Source organism: Puma concolor, chromosome B1 (genome assembly GCF_028749965.1).
Source record: "Puma concolor isolate L17-30 chromosome B1, mPumCon1.1.hap2, whole genome shotgun sequence".
NCBI lineage: Eukaryota > Metazoa > Chordata > Mammalia > Carnivora > Felidae > Puma > Puma concolor.
This window is the reverse complement of record NC_141670.1, coordinates 134,468,269-134,488,673: the sequence shown is the minus strand read 5'-3', so window position 1 is coordinate 134,488,673 and position 20,405 is coordinate 134,468,269.

Here is a 20,405-nt window from a genome sequence, read left to right as displayed (position 1 = left end):
GCTTCTGGGATAATTAAAGGAACTCCATAACCCAAATAAAGTACAGGGTTCATGAGGCCCAGTCTCTTCAGGTGCTGCTTTCAAAGAAACACAGTCAATTGTTGTGGCTTCTAAATAATATAGACTTAGGGAATTATATTATTGGAAGGATGCCTATGAGAGCCTATGACAGCCATGTTTTCATAACAATTTAAACAAAATTGAAAAAGAGCAGATTATTCATCTCAAAGAATTGACTTTCTTGATGTCACCACTGAAGATCAAAAGTCAAAACTAAGTAGGTGTAATTCAAACCCTTATTTGCTTCTTTAGGCCAGCATCAAAGGGAATTCAATTCACAATCTACATGAATACTTCTTAAATTCCCTTTTCCTATTTCTTTTTTATTCTTTTCTTTTCTAGTACCTTCCCCCCCAGCCCCCCTTTTTTGCCATATTCCCCTGAATATTTTCCTGGAAGCCCACTTACTTACTAGCTCCTTTCTTTCTGTCTCTTCTCCTTTTCTTCTATACAGAGTAAAGCTGAACTTTTAATTTACAACCTCTCCTCATCCACAACTTCTCCTCAGTTTTTTGCCTTCCCAATTACCCCAGTCTACATCAGTGTTTCTCAACTTTCTTTTTATTATTGCTTTCCCCAAGGGGACTTTTTAAACATATTTTTTCCTAATTCCTTCCCATGAAAATTTAAAGTTACAGGTATACCATATATTAGCTTACCTGTTATAAGTATAATACAATATAACATAATATCTGATATATATAATGCCTGTAGGGGAGGCTTCATGTATAAAGCATGATTTTTTTTACCCATCCAAGAACCAATCCTCCCCCTTGGGCACAATATCATCTCAGCTGAGAATGCATGGCCTGCAACAAAGGTGGGAGAGCAAAGGGGAACAGAAACTGATGGGTAAGTAGTGCCAGCCAACTGCAAGTTCTTTTGTGAGCATCCAAATTCTGCTCCCTTTCTGCCTATTTTTTAATCACTTGGGTATGTACCACCCTAGCCCATGCCAGTCTTAAGCAAAACTGTAAAATCTGGCCTCTCTTCTTAGCTTCTGTCTTCTCTTATTTCCCTGAATAACTAGTACCCTGTGACACTTCATTCAAAAATCATTCTTACTCCTGCACCCAATAAATGCCTAGGCATTTGGAATCTCACCTCCTAGCTGTCAAATAAAACCTGCTAATCTGAGATAATTCTTGCATGTTAAAGACTAACCCTGCAAAGTTGATATATTACTCCTCTGGAAATCATTTGTATTTCCCTCAAAAAGGAAACTCTCTCTCCCCCAGGCATTAAGTTTTGCTACTAGTTCAGACACCATAGAAAGCAGGCAAGGAGATGATCTATAATAAATGCATTCTCTAAGTATCCCTAACATCATAAAAGAATAAATCACTCAAGTGACACCCACTCTGCCTCTTCACAATATTCAGCATGCCTCTCTTACTCATCATTGCTCTCCTCAATAATATTACCTATTCTTCTAGACTGGAAGCTGTGGGGAAAGGTAGGGCATTTGTAAATATCTTTGTATTCACCATACCATCGAGTACCATACATTGCATATTGCTGTCACCCAATGAAACCAAACTGAATTCCCCAGTTTTGTGTATTTTTCATGTTAAGAAGTAGTCCTGCCTGGGGGCACCTGGGTGGCTCAGTCGGTTGAGCATCCAACTTAGGCTCAGGTCGTGATCTCACAGGTTCATGAATTCAAGTCCCACATCTGGCTCTCTGCTGTCAGCACAGAGCCCACATTGGATCCTCTGTCTGCCTCTCTCTCTGCCCCTCCCCCGTACGCTCACACTCTGTCTCTCTCTCTCTCCATCAAAAATAAATAAACATAAAAAAAAAGTAGTCCCGCCTGACCTATGGTCCTCAACTTCTTCAACCCTCAACTAAAAAAATAATCACTATTTCTGTCTTCTCCATATGCCTATTTAAGATTTCCATGAGACAGCTGTGTGGCTGTACTTTTCAAACTTTTCTTTGCCTCGAACACATAGTAAGCATTACATTTCACATCATGACCCAGTCCACTTACACACACACACACACACACACACACACACACACGAGCTCCTGTGCATGCTCACACACACGTTTCACAAAACAATGTTATGTGGGAAGTACCTTGCTAATTTCTATTTTATTTTATTTTATTTTATTTTTAACATCATACTTGTGACCCACTGAATCATTCTCAAGACTAGAGTTGGTTGTGAGCTGAAGTTTGAAGAACAGAGGGTAGAGATTGAGAGCACCTAAGGGTTTTGAATCAGTACCTAAATTGGGTCCAAACTTGGGCACTTTGATTTTGAACAAATGATTGGGCCCAAACTTGGGCACTTTGATTTTGATTTTAAACAAAACACTGTATAGGCTTCAGTGCTCTGTCCTTTAAAATAGAAGTAACAATATTACTCTGCTAGAAAGATTGTTTTGGGGGATTAAATAAATAATGCATCCAAGGCCCTTTGTTCAACATAAGACATATAGTAAATGTTAATTTTAGTTCTTAGTATTCACTCTTTGAATTGTCTTGAGAAACTTGGAGAAAGAAGTTATGTGAATGTAAAATATAATACTTATATGTAATTCACTATGTGTTTATCTGTGTTCTGTAATTTTAAGCGTTTAATTTTATTCAATAATTTTATGTGCCTATAAATCTTGTCTTCTCAGCTATGTTATAACCATGCTGGAGCCCCTCATAAAGTTTTTCTTCTACTACATGTAGCACCTACCCAGGGCTGAGATTCAAGTACTATTAAAGTTCTCATCTAGCTACACTTTTGCAAATGATTTTATAATATGTAAAGGAAAAGGATAATGTAAAATAGATTAGGCAGTAGGGAAAGGGTAAGTTATTTGCAACTTTGCATTAATACCTCCAACAATGGCTAAAATTTATCTTAAAAGAAGACCTAGTTGTCATTACTGTAATATGGAACTTTTCCCAAACAGTAACTTAAAATAAATACAAGAACCCCAAGTCATAGAATTATGGTATTTTTGAGAATTGCCACTTGGAGTGAAAATGTCTTATGAAAACAAGTACTCTCCACTTGCTTTGCCCTCATAAATCAGGAAGCGGTATTCCAAAGTGATGTAGGAAAACACTGAGAACCAGTTTCTTAAAATTACAAAACCCTATATTGCTATACTCAAAGGTATAACAAGATTATTCCCTAAGGGAAGAATATGATACTGTATTACACCAAAAATGCATTTTTATGAAGGCATTTTATACAAATAATAATAATAAAACAGTTAAATAAAACTGATCTAAATAATGCCCCAAAGAACAAAATCAATAATTATTTGTTGAATATCTCAACTAAAAACTAAAAAGTGGAGGATTAAAAGAGTTAAGTGCTCAAGAAATTAACATGTGCTTGGGCAACCAAGACGAATGCATATAAACTTCACTAGCAAATTGAGTTAAATAATATGTTGAGACAACATGAGAGATATCACAGAGGAATGTATGGTTGCTTAAACAAGAGAGAGAAAGATTGCTGTGAGTGAATATGCAAGGGGAGAGCTTTCTAGAGTGAAGTATAAGACTTGACACCAACTGCTTTCTAGAGTTGTCCTTGTGGAAAAGGACTAGCACAATCTGTGTAAGTTAGGATAAATCCCTGCTGGGAAGAGTTAGCTAAAGGGTTACTGAGTATGTTGGGTTCACTATGAGCTCAACTCTTGGCTGGACATAGGACATAATAGGGCAATGAAATGTTTGAAAATTCTGATGACTTCCGTTGTTTACAAATTGGATTAGAATTATATATTTTATAGTCGGTGGATGCCACTCTGGCATCCATTTAGTATCCACACAATTCCCTCCCTTTTTAAATATAGTAGTTGTGTATTTAGGATTTGAGGTTAGACACATGTTAAAATATGACACAAGTCTTTCCTGATGGATAGCTCAGAACACCCAGTTATAACTATGTAAACACTGAAAAATGTTACAGAGGAAGTGAGAGGTTTACATATTAAAATGAACACTAGCATTACCAATGGTACGCAAATATAATTTAAATCTATTCTAAGTAAAAGTTCAAGATTTATTCCAATAGTGTCCGCCAAATTTTGCTCTTACTTTTTGCTAGAATTTTTTAAAGAGTAGGAATGTCTTAAAGAAAGATTTGTGTTTTGTATTCTCTAGGAAGATCACTTCTATTAATAATTGTCCCTGGTGACATCTGGAGGCTTGGTGACAGTAATGAGGACAATGGAACTAGTGACTAACCATTATTATATTGATTTTTTCAATTTATCCTCCTCTGGTCAAGTTTTCATAGGACTTCCTGAAGTTGTCAACCACAGCAGCCCACCAAAGAGGAAATGATTAGAAAAATAACAAACCCAATGCTAGGGAGGATAATTTGCAGTTAAATATAGCATGTATGTACCTAAAATTACTCGGAAATATCCTTTAAAATATTAATAGCTAGACAAACTAATCAATTAATCAACTAACAATGTGTTGGCCTTGGAGTAAACAAAGAGCCTTTCAAATTTCTTTTTTAATTTAGTTATTTACTTTGGAGACTCAGAGTACAACCATAGATGAAGAAGAAACATCAACCCTTTGAAGGTTTAAGCAAACACTTTCTGTGTGTGCCAAATGTGAGTCCACATGGAAAGAATCAACCAGGTGCTCTGAGCAACAAGTCTTGTATTCACATAGCAGATGCCCTAGAAAGATATCAGAAATATTTTCCTCTAATAGATATATCACAATTGTGCTCTTTAATTTAAAACCTAGGAAGATGAGTTGACCATAAAGTCAATATGAACAAAAGGTTGGACATGTGTTAAAAGACTAGGAATTATCTTAGTCCATTAAATATATACTCTAGTCAGATAATACTTGTATCTTGAGGGGCTGGAAAGCCAATTGCATAAAGAAGAACGAAGGTGATGAGGTTGCTCTCTTTGTAAAAGAGAAGATCGTGGGAACAATGGCAGTGACTTCAAAAATTTGAAGTGCTACTATGTATTAGGAGTAGACATTGTCTATTTTATGCAGAGGGCAGCCCTTATAAGTGGAAATTAGAAGAAAGATTTCAGCTCAATAGAGGGAAATTTAATCAGAGTAGAACTGATCTCATAAGAGTGAATTCATCCACGATTCTATATGGGTTTAAGCAAAGAATGCATGCGTCTCAGGATATACCAGAGTGGTGATGGAAAATTACTCAGAAGTGCTAAGGATCTGAAATTCTAAGCATGAAAAGAGTTTTATATTCCAAGTCTTATTAAATCTTGGGCACACAATCTAAAACTTTTAACTCAGGTGAAGTTGCTGGAATTCAAAGAAATGAACAAAATTTAATACAGGCTTATGGGAGAGTAGAAGTCTTAGAGGAAATTGAAAATACTTTTTCTGCCAGTTCCTGGATTTGAAATGTTTTTAATCAAAAAGAAAGTGCTAAATATGAGCATGATTATATTTAGTGGCTAGATTATTTCAAAAAGTACATTATTCTGTCATTCTTTTCAAATCTAAAAATACCCTGCTCCTTAAATTAATAAAATATTTTATTTAGACGTAACAATGAAGGAACCTGTAGGCTTGCTTCACTTTGGTTTAAAAAACAAAACACTCTGCTTTTGCCAGTTTCAAAATATGGAAAATTGTAAGCAGCACTGTTGGTTGTGCTAATCATAAGACTCAGTGCTTCTATTTTCCCCCTTCTCTGCACACTGCTTAGACTTGTTGCTTTCCTTTGCTAAATATAGCTGGCTTCCTGCTATTTTCACAGCCTACTGGCAAATTTCATTAGGAAGGTGGAAAGCTAACACTGTCACTCTGATGAATAAAGTGGTCAGCTGATATCTCTCCTTGCTCCAGTGGAAAAATTTACAATGACTAGAGGTGCTGAGAGACAGAATGGAGTTTCATTAAAATAGCCAATTAGTACAATAAGCAAAAGGCAAGAGGTGACAGCCTTCCTCTCACTGTTTTCCCTTGCCAGGCAGGTGTTAAAAGCCCTAGTTGAGAATATAGGAAAGGGGATGGTCTTTTCTTCTTGCTCAAACCTTGTCTCAAGGCTGATTTCATGCCGGTAGCCTTATAAAATATGATTAACAATCACTCTTCCCTGACTCTATGAATGAAGTTCACTGAGTCTCCCCTCCACAGATCAACTCTGTAAATTTTCAGGGACTTCTTCTTGCCTACAAAATAAAGTCCACACCCTCACAACATATTTCAAGGTCCAGATATATCTTTCTAACCATGCCTGTATTTCTCCCCTTCATTAACCCTTTACACCAGTCAAAGTATTCTGCACACTTTTGTCCCAACACAACTTTATATTTTTGTCATCTTTGCCTGGAATGCTAATCTCATCTGTCCCATCTATCCCAATGTACCAAAATCTGGCTCAAATCTCCCCAACTCCAGCTAGAATTCACTTGTCTATCACTTATATATCATGCTCTGAGCTCCTTCCAACTGACACGGATCATTGATTTAAGGAGCTGAATTTCCTAATTTCTTTCCACTGTCATTGTTTAATTATGTTCAGGGTTAAAAGTAAAACTATTTCCCATGATTTGCCAACCATAAGATCCTGCATGTAAATTAAATGTCCTCACAGAAATATTGAAGTTGCATCAAATTCTTTTTCTCTATCTTTTTTTTTTAGAGAGAGAGAAAGAGAGAGGGTGCAAGTGAATGAAGGGCAGAGAGAAAGAGGGAGGAAGAGAGAGAGAGAGAGAAGCAGGGCTCACCCAAAGTGGGGCACATGCTCACCTGAAGAGGGGCTTGAGCTCACCCATGTAGGGCTTAATCTTGCCCAAATTGGGGCTTGAGCTCACAAACCATGAGATCATGACCTGAACCAAAGTCAGATGATTAACTGACTGAGCCATCCAAGATCCCCTCTTTTTCTCCATCTTATCTAAAACTGTAGATTACTTTATTAGATTTTATTCCTATTTAAAAAATAATACATTATCATTTTTTTAATTGTAGAATTATATATAGTTCATAATAATAGAATCCATTCCCTGCCTGGCCACAAAAGCTGAGTTCTCAGATTATGAACTCTATTAGTACAATAGAGATTTACTTAATATTTTGTAAAAATCACATAGTAGTTCATCATATGACTATAAAACTATGTGATCAGTCTTCTACTAAAGGAAATACAGGGTTCCCCCTCCCCAAATTTTAATTATAAGTAGTACTGTAATGAGGAATTTTTTCATATATCCTTGGAAATTTATGGGAATTATCTCTGGGATAAATTTCCTATAAGTGGAATTAGTGGTTCATAGGATTTTCTGCATTTTTAATTTAGAGAGATCTTGCTAAATCATACTTTAAAAACAATACCAACTAACTCTGCAACAAATAACCTATAAGTTGTTTTGATACTTACCAGCTGAAATGAATAATTCATAAAGTTTTCTTATGACTTAAAAATACTAATGTATCACATTTTGTTAACATACCACGTTATTAAGAAGAAAGATATTATTTTGGTTCTTATGGTCTAAGAATACATGACATTAATTCTAACCCCATGTGGAAGTGTCAAGGAAAGGTGGTAAAAGTCTATGAACATTAATCTGAAATTGTATTTGAAGATTTGTGAAAAAACTGAGAAGTTCTTAGTAACTAAGGAAATATGAATAGGGTTTGGTTCTTGTTAGAAGGAAGAATAGGATGTAAGTCTATTGTCACAGGAGATTAAGTCAATGAAATAAATATAATATTACCATTTTGCAACCCTAATGAATTAATAGATCTTGATAATGTTCATCCATCCCTGTTAACCTCAAAAAGACACTCAGATAGCATGTATCTCTCGATAAAAATACACAAAACTACCTATTAAATACTCTTGATCAAAAAATCAAACCTGAATCTGACCAGGATTTAAAGTCTAGATCTAATTACCAATTCACAAAAAATACAGAAACATATTAGACAACACCACAAAGAAGCAACTGGCAAAAATCAGAAAAATAACCCATTTTTTACATAGAAGGAGAGAAGAGAGAAAGAAAGAACATACAAATTAAAAGAGACTTACATAGGTGTATGGGTAGTATTTGAATCCTGATTCAAACAAACTGTAAAATTAAAATATAAGACAAAAGGGAAAATTTAATATTGGGTGGAAAATCCATGAAATTAATAAATTATTGTTATTTTCAGATATTATAATGGTTTTGTAGTTATTTTTTAAAGCCTTTGTTTTTTAGAAATACATAGTGAAGTGTTTAAAAATGAAATTATATGGTGCCTGGGATATGCTTCAAAATGCCCTACGTGGGAAGAGAAGTCGACTGAGGCATAGAAGAAATAAGATTGGCTAAAAGCTGTTATTGTTGAAGCTGGTGAGGACATATATCGAAGTTCATTGTAACGTACAATCAAACATTCAAAAATGAAAAGGTTTGTATTAAAATGTTTTGGAATGTTCCTTTGTAATATTTGTACATTCCATGTACTAATATCCCTTTAAAGAGAATTTTAGGAAATTTGAAGTCTCCTACATAATGACCATGAGCTCTCTAAACACCCCAAGGCTTGCTTCTAAGGTTTCTGCCTGTGATTTTAGACAAGAGCAAGATCAGGAGCCAGATGGTATGGAAAACATACTTACAAGTGGGTTCATAAGCCAAACAAAAACTATAATTTAAGGGAAAGAACCAACAGTCCTCTTTGGCTTTAAAAATGTTTTTGAACTCAGAAAGGAGCATGTATAGCACTCCAACACAAACGTGTAATCTTTGGCCCAGACAAATGGATGCTCTTGTGGACAATGACAATGTGGAACTTGTCATCTCCTTCACATGGAATTTCTTCAGTTACACCAACTCACCACATCCTTCCTTAGGGGGTCCTCTTTTTCCTCTTCTACTTTATGCATTCTCCTCCCCCCTCCAACCTGTACCAAAAGAAAGAAATCATATTATTTTTTTTTGTCTGTCTATTCAAACATATCATTGCAAGAAATCATTTTTTAAATACATAATACATTGGATTGCTTCTGAGCAGTCTTATTAATGAAGTCTTTATAGCAGTCAGAGCCCAAACTGACAAGTTTATCAGAAAGCTGGACATAGTGCCTCTCTACAAGGTTACTAGAGCATTCCATTGTCTCTTGGTTTATTTTTCAATTGGAACTCAGCATTAAGTGGCCTTAAAATGTGCCCTTAATTTCCATCCAGTCACCACATTACTCCACCGACTTTTCCATTTCATTAAGTACATGTAGAGTTCACTGAGATGTCTTAGAGTTACAGTCCATAAAGTGTGTTATAAATCTGTGGAAATTACCAACATATTCCAAAGACAGGGATAGGGGCAGAGAATGTAACCAGGAGTGGTACACGCTGGTCTAATGAAAGAATCTTGTCACAAAGTAATTTAAATTTTTAAAATTTATTTATTATTTTTGAGAGAGAGAGAGAGAGAGAGAGAGAAAGCGCACGAGTGGGGAAGGGGCAGAGAGAGATGGGGTAGAGGATCCAAAGTGGTCTCTGTGCTGACAGCAGAGAGCCCGATGCAGGGCTTGAATTCACAAATTGTGAGATCATGACCTGGGCTGAAGCTGGATGCTTAACCAACTGAGCCACCCAGGTGTCCCTCCCACAAGGTAATTTAAAGTCTACTTTCTTTCAGGGCACCTGGGTGGCTCAGTCGATTGAGTGTCCAACTTCGGCTCAGGTCCTGATCTCCCAGTTCATGAATTCGGGCCCCTCCCCCCACACCGTCCAGCTCTGTGCTGACAGCTCAGAGCCTGGAGCCTGTTTCAAATTCTGTGTCTCCCTCCCTCTCTGCCCCTCTCCTGCTTATGCTCTGTCTCTTTCTCTCTCTTTTGAAAATAAATAAGCATTTAAAAAAATTTTTTTAAGTCTACTTTCTTTCACACATTTTAATATATACTTCTGCCTATTGGTGAATGGAGTGAAAAGATTATTTCAGACTTAATGCAAGATTTTTAAAAATTATAATTTACTTCATTATCTATATTACTCTGTAAACAACTACCTGCCCGGTCCCCTTAAATTACAAATCTATCAATTTATTTCCCTGTTCAAGAATCTCTTACCTGGGGAAGTCGAAATACATACCAACACATTAAAAGCCCTAAGAAAATCAGCAGTAAAGGCAACTGTTTAGCAAAGCCTTTCCTAAACTTGTCTGCCCCTTTACTTGTGAAATTTATTAACATCCTAAGAACACATTTTGAACTTGTGGATCTCTATCTCTGTCACTTTAGGAATACTCTGGGTTAAGGAAAAACTCAGTGAAAGGGGTAGCATAGATGAGTAAGTTATATCTTTGAACATTTTCATGGGACTTTTATTTTAGAGAAGAACAAATGGAATGTTCTCTCCTGGGAAGCTGGAATAGTCATACTTTCCCCTACTCTTCCCAATATAGACACATAAAAATTGGGGGCATTGTATATTAAGCAAATATAAGAATACAGAAAGTGGAGAGAATTAGCCATATCTGCTAGGGACCTTGGGATCTGAGGAACAACATGGTAGTAAATTTCCTGGGTTTTCTTTTTTCTTATATATACCAGACTTAGAGCTGAAGAAGCCAGCAACCCAGAAATGCCAGTGGACAGACTAATTAAGCCCCAACAAAAGTGCTCTCTCTCTAACCAAAGGCTAAAGAAAAGAGCAGTCTATCAGAACAGAAAACTTTTAGACAATAACCATTCTACTGCAAACAAACCCTACAGACAAACTGACATCTCACTCCTATCCCCACCAGCCAAGGCTGAGTGGGAAGCCTAGACTTTCACCCTTGAGATCCTGTAACAAGGCATACTGATGTCTCCACCAGGGTGATGTCAGAAAGGGCCAATCAGGAGTCAGGGACTTCATCCCCATTGGCCTATAAAGAGCTCCTACATACCTCTTCCTGTGGTGGCACTGAGACTCTTTGGGGAATCTGGACTTAACACCCCCACCCAGCAGTAATGAGGCACTCTTCCTTTGCCCTGCTAGGGTGGCACCAGAGGAAGCCTTGTAGAGAATCAAGACTGTCACTTCTGCCCATTGATAATGATGTCACCAGTTATGTTCTCTGAAAATCACATGGGAAGCCAGAACTTCCCAGCAGTAAAAAGGAGCCCCCAACACCTTTCAGAGCCTTCTTTTTATTAAATATATTATATGTTATAAGTTTCAATGGAAGCCATATGGGGAACCTGAGCTTCTACTTCTACCTAGCAGTAATGGGCAAAGGTTTCCTTTGCTGAAGAAAAGCCAGGTAACTGTCAAAAAAAACAAAAAACAACAACAACAAAAAAACCACCAATTAAAACAGAAGACTTGAAAAAGACTCAGTCTCAATGCAATATGAAAATGTCCAGTTTTCAATTAAAAAATCACAGCATTATACTAAGACACAGGAAGATCTCAAACTGAATGTAAAAAAGAATCAATAGATGCTAACACCAAGATGACAGACATTACAATTATCTGACAAAGATTATAATGCAGCCATAATACATATTATTCAATGAGTAATTACAGCACAATTGAAACAAATGAAATAAAAATAGAAAGCCTTGGCAAAGAAATACAAAAGAACCAAATGAAATTTTAGAATAGAAAAATACAATAATCCAGATTAAAAGTCTCAGTGAATGGGTTCAAAAATTGAGCAGAGAAGACAGAGAAAAGAATCAGTGAACTGGAAGATAGAACAATATAAATTATTCATTTTTAACAACAAAAAGAAAATCGAAAAATACGTACATACATACAGCCTCAGGGAACAGTGGAGCCATACCAAAAGATGTAACATTTATGTTGAGTCTCATGAGAGGAGAAAGAAACCAAACTTAAAAAGTAATTGAAGAAATGATGGCTGAAAAATCCCCAAATTTCACCAAAGACATAAACCTACATATTCAAGACGCTGAATGAGGTTTCACAAGATAAACTCAAAGAAATCCATACCAACCCATATCATAATTAAACTTCCAGAAACTGTTTTCAAATTTTATTTAAATTCCAGTTAGTTATCATACATTGTAATATTAGTTTCAAGTATAGCATTTAGTGATTCATCACTTACTTGAAAAAAGAGAAAAAACTATAGAGAACTCTAAAGAACACACTGCCAGAAGGGAGGTGGGTGGGGGGATGGGCTAAGTAGGTGATGGGGGTTAAGGAGTGCACCTGTTATGATAAGCACCAGGTGTTTTATGAAAGTGGTGACTCAGTATATTGTACACCAAAATCTAATATTACGCTGTATGTTAACCAACTGGAATTAAAATAAAGCTTAAAAAAAAAAAAAAACCTTCTGGAAACTAAAGAAGAGACAAAGAGAAAATATTACAAGCATCCCAAGAGAAAAAACACGGTTTATTTGTGTGGGAAAAACAACTCTAATGGTTGATAATTTCTTATGAGAATTCATGGGGCCAAAAGAAAGTGGCATATTTGTCAAGGTTTGAAAAAAATAACTGTCAACTCAGATTCCTATGTGCAGTGAAAAGACCCTTCAGGGTAAAGAAAAAAATCAAGATACTCTCACATGAAGGAAAACTAAGAGGATTTATTGTCAGAAGATGTACCCTAAAATAATGACTAAAGATATTTCTCTAAACAGAAAGGGAACAGTAAAAGAAGAAATCTTGAGATATCAAGAAAGAAGAATGAGTACAGTATTGAAAAATATGGGTAAATATAATTGACATAGGCTCTCCTCATAATTTGTAAGTTATGTTTGATGATTAAAGCAGAAATTATGGTTTCACTGAAGATTTCTACCCAACATTTAAAAAAATTTAACACCAATTCTACACAATCTCTTCCAGAAAACAGAAGAGGAGAAAATATTCTTAATTCATTGTACAAAACTGGTATTACCCTGATACCAAATAAGACACAAAAAAAGAAAGCGATAGATCAAAATCATTCATGAATAGAAATGCAAAAATCTTTAACAAAATATTAGAAAATATAATTAAGCAGTAAAACAGACCATTAAAGAGTGGGTTCATGAGGAAATTGAGACTCGAAGAAAGTAAGGGATCTACATTAATTCTACAGAATTAGCAGGTATCAAAGCTGAAATTAGACCTTCTCCTAAGTCCCTGCATACATCATACAGGCATATTTCAAGTATGTAAAGGTATTTAACATTTTTAAATGGCTGCTGCATATGTTGTGTTATGGAATCTTTGAAATGACCCAAGGAGTTTGGAAGGGTAGACGTAAGTCCTTCTACTTTACACTTAATGAAACTAAGATGGCAAGAAGTTAATGATTTGCCTGAAGTCAGCTGACAAATCAAGGCTGAAATCAGCGCCAGAAGCCAAATCCCTGATTTTCTGGGCTAGAGCTATGTTTCACAATATTACACTTCTTCTGTGCCCCTATAAAATAACAAGGTCATCACAGCCTTTAGGAACCAGAGGAAAATCCTCACCAGCCTCAGGAAGTGGCATTGGGCAGAGAAGAGCGGGTGACACAACTGTGACTCAGGACTGACTGGAGCCTGGAGGGCAGGGAAACCCACCTCCAGGTGAGGCAATAAGCCACATCCTTGACTATTTGTGTGAGCATTTAGAAGTTTCCCTAGTACCTTCCTCAGGAATTTTTCTTTGGCCTAATCTTGTCATTTTTGGTTGAAGCAAAATAGTCTTCTGATAATTTTAACTAGATACCCTTTTCTTGGCCTCTTGACCTGCAAGTGTTTCTCAGCCCTCACATTTTGAGATGCCTCTGTGCAGCCTGGCAGAGGCAATCCTTTCAGGATGTTGACACTACTCACAGGATAAATGTCAGGTAATGAGAATAGTAGCATAAGAAAGATAAAATGAAGAAAATTAACAGAAAAGGCACTAACGTGGGGCACCTTGGTGGCTCATTCGGTTAAGTGTACCACTTTGGCTCAGGCCATCATCTCATGGTTCATGGGTTCGAGTCCTGCATCAGGCTCTGTGCTGACAGCTCAGAACCTGGAGCCTGCTTCAGATTCTGTGTCTCCCTCTCTCTCTGCCCCTCCCCCGCTCACACTATGTCTCTCTCTCTCTCAACAATAAACATAAAAAAGAAAAAAAAAAGAAAAAAAAAGGAAAAGGCACTAAAATTTGAGGGCTTACTCTGTGCCAAGCATCATGCTAAGTTCCTTACATGGATCATCTCATTTAATCCTCACAACATCCATGAGGTAGGTGCCATTATCATTATTTTGCAGATGAGGAAATGATGCTTAGATAGACTGGGTAATTTGCCTAGAGTCACAAAGCTTGCAAGTGGCTGAACAGAGATTTGAAGCCAGGTGTTCTGACTCCAGATACTCAAAATAGTAATGCTGTTGAGTTTGGTATCATTTGGCCACCCAGCAGGTACATTCTTCTTGAGAGAGTGAACAACTAGGGGTCCCTATCAGGTGCAACTACTCCTAGTATTACTAATACTAATAATCATAATTAACATTGATGAACACTTGTGTGTCAGGCACTCAGTAAGGTCTCACACCTATTATTCCACTTAATCCTTGCAACAATTGCATGAGGCAGTTATTATTGGTACAGTCAATTAGCAAATAAGAAAACTGAGAAGCAGAGAAATTAAGTAACTTGCTCAAGGTCACACAGCAAAACAATTAGTTTAATCCAGGAAGTAGAGTACTGCCAAATTTTTTTAAATAATAAATTTTTTTTTTTTTAATTTTTTTTTTTTCAACGTTTATTTACTTTGGGGACAGAGAGAGACAGAGCATGAACGGGGGAGGGGCAGAGAGAGAGGGAGACACAGAATCGGAAACAGGCTCCAGGCTCTGAGCCATCAGCCCAGAGCCCGACGCGGGGCTCGAACTCACGGACCGCGAGATCGTGACCTGGCTGAAGTCGGACCCTTAACCGACTGCGCCACCCAGGCGCCCCTAAATAATAAATTTTAAAAAGAGATTCTGCAGCCAGTTAACAGAATCAAGCTTACCCATTCAAGAATCATTGAATACAAATGTTTGTATTGAAAGTATTATGTTCTAAACCAGCTAAGTGAACTAGCTCTAGACAAACCCTGAAGACAAATCTAATGGTAATCACTTACAAAACATTTCAACAGGAAAATCTCAGTGTTCCACACGTGGTTGAGTTCCAAGACCTCTACAAAGTAACCCACTGATGACCAATTTTGCACATTTTCCTCTCCACACATCATATTCCACACCATAATTTGCTCTTTACTTAAAAACACTAGAAAGCCATCTCATCTACTCATAGGCAAATAAAAAATAACCTGGATATTTCATAATGTCTTTACAGCGAAGGTGTTAACCTTGCCTAAAGGAGTGACAAAGAAAAACAGACTTTTAACTGTGTTTGGGTGTTGAGGTTCTCAGAGCCTGGACCTCAGTATTTCTATACTTTTTAAGAAAACAGGATAAGTGCTTAAATGTACCCGTAGTTTTCTGCTGGTTTAGGTGGGTGACCAGACCACCTAGGGGTCTGGGTGACCAGACCTTCTCTTTGGGGAAAGTCTGAGTTTGGCACAAAAGTTAATGGGTCTTTTGGTTTTGCAAAAGTGAATGTAAGCATTCTTCGGGAAGAAGAAGGGAGGGGATGGGGAGTCAAACAGCTCTAAGTGTTCATGTGGAAGGTATTGTGGGCTCTGCAACTCAGCAACACTAACTTGAGGGTGCCCATGGAGAGTTGATTTCCCTTGGGAGTGGCAAGTCTGGAACACAAGAATAGAAGCACACCTCTGGAATGGTACCCAGCCTGCCACCAGCAGCCTGTGGGGCATAGAAATAGATGACCCGTGGGGTGCCTGGGTGGCTCAGTCGGTTAAGCATCCAGCTTTTGATTTCAGCTCAGGTCATGATCCCACAGTTCACTGGGCTCTGTGCTGGCAGTGTGGAGCCTCCTGGGATTCTCTCTGCCCCTCTCCTGGCTCTCTCTCTCTCTCAAAATAAATAAATAAACAAACAAAAAAATAAATAGATGACCCTCAGCAAAGGTATGAGGCTGGTAAATGTTACAAATATCTTGGACTTGTATCTATTGCTATTTAATCTAACATAGAGTTTCATGGCTTTCTTCCTTTTCTGCATTTTAATTTCCCTCTGTAATTCATGAGACTTTTGAAAAGTTTCCTAAATGCTACTACCTGGCAGTAGTTATGCTTTTGGGAAGTAAGGAAGTGGCTCACATCCACATTTGGGGGAAAATCTGCAAGGAGAGAAGAGGAGAAGATGGGAAAGTCAGTTCTCAGATGGTTAGAAGTGACCTTCCTTGGTTGAGAAATGACGAAGGAGAAGAATAATGGTCAAAATAGAGATACTAAGAAAAAAGAATCTGATGAAATGACTGGATTTCTATGGTCATGTTCTCTGGGAGCTTGGGCCATTTGAGTATTAAACAGAGATTCCTGAAGTAACCTTGGATAGATTAACAATTAACTTATTTTTTTCTGTAGTAAAAGATTCCAAATTATTTTTATCATAAGCAAATAGTTGCTAATGGCTCTACTATGTATACATAGTTGCCTTAGGAAAAAATAGGGTAGAAGATACTAGTAAGAGCATATGGTTCAAATCCCAGGTCTGTTCTTTATATAGCCTTTCTGAACAATCAATTTCATTATCAGTAAAATAAAGAAAATCACATTGAACTTTATGTGATTATTGGGATGAAATCAAATAATGTACATTAAGTGACAGAAGATTTTGTTTTAAGTGAGAAATGAACAAAAAAATCTAAGCAACTAACAAAAATTAAGGATTTTAAAAAGAAGAGGTTAATTGAGGGGGTCCTTACAATCATTCATTCAGTTTTATGACAAGTCCATTAACATGATATATACCATATATCACCAAAAACATAGTGGAAAAACCTCCATTTTCTTTAATGTTGACTCTTCAGCACAGTCCCTCATTTTTCCAAAATGTGTATTTTGTATCCTCTCAGTATTTCCTGGTAAACACTAGGAAATAAACAACAGTCCTTCCCAAAATAAAGAACAGTCAAGTGTTCCTTTCTTCTTGGTTCTACCAATGCAAGAGAAAGAACTGTTCTCCTTCAGAAAAAAAAAATAGCTTTTCTTCAAAAGAATTAGGGACGATGAGAAAATAAGGTGGCCAAGAATCTTATTTTGATCAAACACACCCGCTTAGACAGTTTATCTAAGTCATATTTTTCACATTTGTCTCTATCTGAGCTCCCCAACACCACCTACACACAAAAAGGAATGTATCTATCTTCCACTGATATAATTTTAGAAAAAAAAACAAACAAACTTAGATCAGTTACCAAAAAAACACGAGAATCATAGTTGGGCTTTTTTTTTTTTTTTAAGCAAAACAACCTCCACAAGTCATCACTTCATTTTGGATACAGAATGGCAAAAAGTATCTTCTCATCTAGGAACCGAGTAGTTATTAAAGGAAAAAATAAAGTAAGAAAGTAAGAGCAGGGGCATTTCCTTTTTAATGCTTCTTTTTAAAAACTGATGGTGAGAACTTGCCTGGCTTAAACTCTTCCCAAAGAAAACAGAAAGCTGCCCACATAAAAAAGCTAACAATTTAAAATTCTTTTTCTCTTTCAAGCTTAGAGTATTACCAGTATTAATTTCAGTGCTCTGCCTGGTTATTAAATCACAAACCACACTGGCTGGTGAGAAACAAAGAAAGAAAAGAGCCATTATCCAGTCAAACCAGACAGCCACACAAATAGCTCTATAAAAGTCAACTAAATTACGATTTTCACTCCCTCCTGAGTCAGAAGAGAAAGATTCTAACTATCCAACTATGCAAGTTTAGGGTAGGAATTATTAATGAGACAAGTACAGAGCTTCCTTGAAAAAGATGAGAGATCAGCAGAAAAGTACGCTTGGGTTGCTAATGATTTGCTAACTGTTCCTCTTCCAGTGAGAATGCAAAACAGAGCCCAGAGCCTTGGATCAGATCGGGCTCCCAGACTTGCCTCCTACCCCACATTATTGCACACCACTCTGTCATTCTGTCGTACCTTGCTGTCACCATGTTTTTCCTTCCACCTTGGTCTCCTTCCTCATCCATGTGGTCTCCCTGTCTTCTCCTTCCTTCCCTGAGAAGCTCTCCACTCCCACCCTCCTTCAACCACAGTGGACATCTCTCTCCAATTCTCCCAAAATAGTTTATATTTCTGTTGTATCACTTACCTTCATTCTTCCTCCTGAGTGTTACCTGGGGCATGTTCCCTACTAGACTGTAGTAAAGTCTGAGAATGATGAACCTGTCTTTTCTCATCCTTTAGTTCCCTCATATGGTTTGAATATGAACAGTATAATATAGTTTAAATTCTTTCTGATGTATGTTCTTGTGTTTTGAGAGTGAGAACTCCTCCTTTTGCAATGCCTTCAATCTTGTTTAAAGCACATATACACAGAAAAGGCTAATTAATAGTATAAGAGTAGTGCCAAATGGGCCTCCAGACAGGTTAATAAATCCCACACAAACCTTTATTTGTACAAAAACAAAAGCAGGCACCCCATTGTAAATAGAGGAGTTATTGCCCCACAATCCAGGACACTCTTAAAGAATTACACAAAAGGCAGTTTTTATCTGTTTTTCACTATTTCTATTTTTTCACTCTTTTAGTAGACTGGAGCTGAGATGAGTCCCTCAAAGATATATAGGATTTAGATAGGTAGACGGGGAATAGGACAGCAGGTGGGGGGAGCACCCAAAGAGAACAAGGAGCAGGAATGGGAATACATCAGTCTACCCAGAGTTGAGGGTTTGTTTAGGGGAGAGGTGGTACTTTTTCTCCTGGAGAAACACCCAGAAAAGTCAAAAACAGATTTCTGTCCCCAACCACCATGCTGCATGCATGCATGCACACACACACATACACACACACCACACCAACAATCCTTCCATAGTCAATGCCTCTTCCTTCCAAATGCAAATACCCCCAGGAGCTTTACACATACTGCTCATTTAGTAAAATAGTTATATCTAATGTGTGTACTTTTATTAGTAAGCTAAGTTTCCTCCCCTCTCCCCTATATACCGCATACTTTTAAACCCAAGAAAAGGTTGGAGTAGGAAAGATTAAACGAGAAGAGAAATGTGCAGTTGCAAGTGACAGGTGGAGGAAGGTAGCAAGGAGGAAGACTCTAGTGAGAGGAACAAGGACACAGGAGATCAGAGATGTATGGCCCAGACTTTCCTGAACTTCAGCCCAGGAAGCAAAGAGCTAAAAAACCCAGAGAAGTTTCATGAAAAGAGGAAGAGCTCCTAGAGCAGAAGAAACAATTGCCTGGCTTTCCAGGGAACAAGCCAAGAAGACATAAAGATTCATAGGGAAACACGACGTCCAAAAAGGTGCTCCCTCGGAAATGACAGAAATGGGGTGATGTGCTGTTTACTCGGCAGACAGATAGACCAATTAGCACTTGTGCTCTTCCCCTGACTCTCAAGTGTATCAGAGGAATCCAGAAACTCCAGTGTGCCCCAGAGTAGAGACAGAAGAGATAGTTAATCAGAGGCCTGCAAATAGTGCCAAAGGACAGCCATGGTGAATGAGAATAAATATATATATCTTTATATATTTATATTTATATATTTATCATCAAGAAATATAGGACTTTAGGATATATCCAAGATGAGGACTGCATAGATGACATGGCAGAGAATCAAGGGTCTTGTAATGTCAGCAAGAGCCAAGGTAAGACCAAGACTGTCAAGGAGAACCACTAGGTCTGGATCCAGCTGAGAGAATAGATTATAAATTCACCAGCTGCAGATTTTATCAACAAAAGGTAGCAGGACATTCAGTGTCCACCCTGAGGCCCAAATGGACAGTGCAAGGAACAGAGAGGGTAGAGATTCTTCTTTTGCTTTAATTAAGCAAGTTAGTCCTGTAGCCAAGTATAATTGATGTTATGTGAGAACAATCCCCCAAAAGGACCTATTCTTGCTGATCCAGGGAATTTACATATGTCAGTATCACATGTGTGATAGTGTGTCAGTGTAGGCTTTGGGATGTCTGACTCTCTGACATGTAAATAGATCTCCTAAAAGAAGCTTGCTCCTGGTTCCCAGGTCAGAGATTCTCAGTTAATGACATATGGGAGGTTCAAGGGCATCCCCAACCTCTTGGTCTATTACCAAAGACAGAATTCACTCAAGAAGCCACATATACCAGACCAAGTCAGGTTCTATTTAGTTCATTAGTGTCACATTTCGTTGTGTCAGTCACTTGATATTCTGACCTGGCATTTTGCCCAACCTGCCCCAACTAGCCCAGGGAACTTGTATCACCTTCTCAAAGACAGAAAAATGTTGTATAAACAGAATAATTATTTAAGGAAAAGAATAATGAACACAGAGTACTATAGGCAAATTAAAGTTCAAGGCCATCATTTCTGTAGGCTAGAAAAAATCATAG